General features: G+C 45.7%; 1 pseudogene; it reads right to left on the bottom strand.

Moving 5' to 3' along the window:
• Positions 1–631: 631 nt before the first annotated feature.
• On the bottom strand, positions 632–1,654 carry LOC147706497 (epidermal differentiation-specific protein pseudogene; annotated as a pseudogene).
• Between the last annotated feature and the right edge of the window lie 2,027 nt (positions 1,655–3,681).

The raw sequence follows: 3,681 nt of genomic DNA, 5'->3' as shown, positions 1-3,681 counted from the left end.
TTGCTGCAATGACACAAAACGGCCAGAGTATGATCCAAGCAGAATGTCTGCTAAGAGCAGACAGACACTTATGCAGCAGGAAACATCAGTAGCAAGGTATGGCACAACAGTGGCTGAAGCTTTCTCACCTGCAGACACAAGTGAATCACTGCTGCCAAGCACCTAAAGTGAGCAGTCAGCTTGAAGTGCAGCAGAAATGCACACTGGCCAATCACAGCACAGCCTTAAGGTATAAAACACCAAGTCGTACATGGGTGCCCCAGAGACTGCCGTTGAGAGGTTAGAGTATAGCCTTGTCTTTTTGATTCGAGGATACAGTTTTACTGCTGTGTAGCAACGACAACCAATGACCCAGTACATATATGCCATTGGTTGACATTCTTGTTAGGGGTAGCATTCATAGTTAACCTACCAGAAAAACAGGTATTATGGCAGCGAGCATTAGTTGGGTCCCAGGACGACTTCCTGCTAGCTAAGGATCTTTTGTGAAATATAGTGTGTGAAAATGGAATCCCTAAAAATATCATTTAAAGATTTCTCAGTTTTAAAAATAAAAAGCACAACCAATCAAAGAATTGCAAATCATTGTTGAGGCATAGCCCCTAACAAGAGAAAGGTGCGGCAAGTACCACTATTTACTAATGGTGTCAGATTGCACATCAATGTAGATATCTGTGCCAGACTCACAGTGGTATGTCCCATGTTCAATCACAGTCTTACAACCCTGGAAAATTTTCAGCTCCACTGGAACTGAGATGGTAACCTTCTTGCTCATGAAACTGACATTTATTTTTGTGCGTGGTGGTACCATCATCGGCAAACTTAACTCTGCCTTCTTCCTGGTGGTGAATGACCCAACCTCATCTTTCTTCACTGTGAAGGTGTTGTATGCCTCAATATTGACCACTCCTATCTAGGTGAATTAAACACCCACCCTGATTGAAGACTTATTGCTGAATTCAAAGCTATGAGAGATATATTTCTCAACTTCTTTACAAGAATTAGCTGCGAACTGCTGCTCGCTGTCTGTGTTGTTAGTTTAAAAATACTGATCTGCCTGGATGTTCTTTTCACTCTCTATCTTTTTCTTGTCCCACAGAAGCGTGGCGGTCACTGAGGCTGTTACAGGGCGCAGAGGATACACATGAGATACTTGATCGTTAAACCCAATATCACAGTAGTTTGCCAGATATTCACCAGCCCTGGCTGCAATATACCTTCCTCCTCTATTTGGATGCTCATATAGAAGCCATGCCCCACTCTGGACTCTGTGGGAAGATATCTTATCATTCATGTTTCCAAATATTAGATTGGTCTCTTGAGTCAGAACTGTTTGATTACCAGAAGAATTGGGATTCTCATAGACTGTGATCTTTGGATTGGTCAGGTCTTCAGTGATCAGCCTCAGACAAGTCACCTTCAGAGAAGATGCCTTGTCATTCATGTCAAGCGCAGGATGTTCTCCTTCCTCTAGGGAAATTAACCCTCCTTGATAGTTGGTTTGCTCGTACATTAGCCATGGCTGCCCCACCACCTTCACAGACGAGATGCAGTCTCCAAAGTTCTTCTGTGCCAGATACAGAACATCTGCTGTATATGTCCTGTGGAGTCCCTGGAAGTTGGGATGTTCATAGACAGTGATGGTGTTCATGGTGATCAGCTATGAAGTTTCCCATGTGTTTCCCGTAGCTGACCATGTGATACAAAGCAACAGCTGGTCAGTGGAGAAACATCATAGATGATTAGTGAAAACTCACAGCACTGGCCCCTCTCTTTTAAAAGGAAAAAGGGTATATTTCTATGCCAATGTCAAAGACAGGTTTATTGTATGATCACTTAAAATCATTACAAGTTACATAAAATACAAATATGGTGTGAGAGAACACAGATATAAAAACTCATAAAATAACTAATATGATAACATGTTTTACAGCACCATATGATTAAAACAAAACAAAACTAAAAGGCGCGGTCAAAATAAGGAGAAAGGACACCGCACAGCAAAATGGCAGGCACCCGCCACCAGGCGCAGGCTCTCAGTGGCCCAGGATGGGACCGGGGCAGAGCGGCCACACGCGCGAAGGTGCAGCACGGGCCCGGGATGTCACGCTGAGATGTGTGTGCAGACGCCGCAGAGGCCACTGCGGCCCATCTCATTGCGTGAGACCAGGACGTCACGTACTCTTCGCAGCCAAGCAGCAGCCCCAGCAGCAGTGAACGCCCACTGGCCAGCGCGTTGTTCAGCCCCAAACCCACACTGGAAACAAAGCAGAGAATGCGGATTTTCACACAGGGGGCTTCCGGGAGGTCTCAGGCACCAGCAACAGGTAACATCAGGAAGAAAAGTCAGGCAAAGCAGGAGATTTCTGGCGGATTTCTGCACCGGGCGTCCCGGATGTGCGCCACCTAGCGCCCCCTGCTCTGCCTTTCATCTTTTAGGGGCAGGCAACCATACTGCTACATCAGTTTGGCAATTTTAGACTTTAAACTACTGCTTAATTTGCAGATTTGAACAAAAAACGTCTTGTTTCTTGCTCAAATGGCTCAAATGTTACCAAAAATGCAGCAACAAGAATTGCAGCGTGGGGGAAGGCCCTTTGCAAACCTAGAATGGTCACCTGTTACTTATTGCTAAATGTGGGTGTTAAATTGGTACTAATAGTGTGCAAGCCACTCTTGCTTGTCTCTGTTCCTCTCTTGCCTCTTTCTGCATTTTTGTTGCTTCTTTCTGCACGTTTCTTTCTTTTTCTGCACTTCTCTTGACCTCATTCTACAAATCTCTTGTACTTTCTGAACCTCTCTTCCTTCTTTCTGCACTTCTGTTGCTTCTTTCTGCACTTATCTTGCTTCTTTCTGCACCTCACTTGCCTCTTTCTGCATCTCTGTTGCCTCTTTCTGCAGTTCTCTTGCCTCCTTCGACACTTCACTTGACTCTTTCTGTAACTCTCTTGCCTCTTTCTGCACCTCACTTGGGGGACCATTACGATGGAGGTTGGATTTACTCCAGCCTCCACCGTAGCGGAGATTGGGTCCAACTGCCATTCGTGCGGCATCCCCGCTCATCCAATTATGATGGGCACGCCACTGCTGCTGTCAGATTCCGCACCGTTAACATTGCGGTAGACAGTGCTGCCAGCAGCACCGTTGCAATGCGAAAAAGAGCATGTTGTGCATTTTACTGCACTATGTGGCAGGCACTACACTCTGCCTGCCACTTGGTGCTGTGAAATTTAAGGGGGTACCATGGGTACCCACCCAGTGCATCCACATTCCCAACACAAGAAGGGCCAGCAACAGGCCCCAGAACCAATCTCCGCCAGCCTTTCAATGGCGGTTCAACAGCCACGAAACAGCTGGTTTCTACCAGCATATTATTATGGCGGACAGTGCCTGCTAGGCTTCCACTACCGTATCATTTAGCAGTCGATGTTTTTCTTTGTTCAGGGATAGCGAAAAGCTAAGTGTCTCTCCCCGTATCACTGCTTTCAGTGTATCGCACACCACCTCTACCCCTGCACTCCCTATATTCTCTTGAATAAATTGGGGGATCCACAACCTCATGTGTTCGCAGTAGTCTTTATGAAAAAGTAAGGATCGTTCGAAGCTCCAATTAGTCATGCCTATATTTTCAAACAATGCCCCTTTAAGTTCTACTACTAAGGGATTATGATCTGACACTAT

The sequence above is a fragment of the Lissotriton vulgaris genome, chromosome 7 (genome assembly GCF_964263255.1).
Source record: "Lissotriton vulgaris chromosome 7, aLisVul1.2, whole genome shotgun sequence".
Lineage (NCBI taxonomy): Eukaryota > Metazoa > Chordata > Amphibia > Caudata > Salamandridae > Lissotriton > Lissotriton vulgaris.
This window is presented reverse-complemented; position numbering and strand designations above follow the sequence as displayed.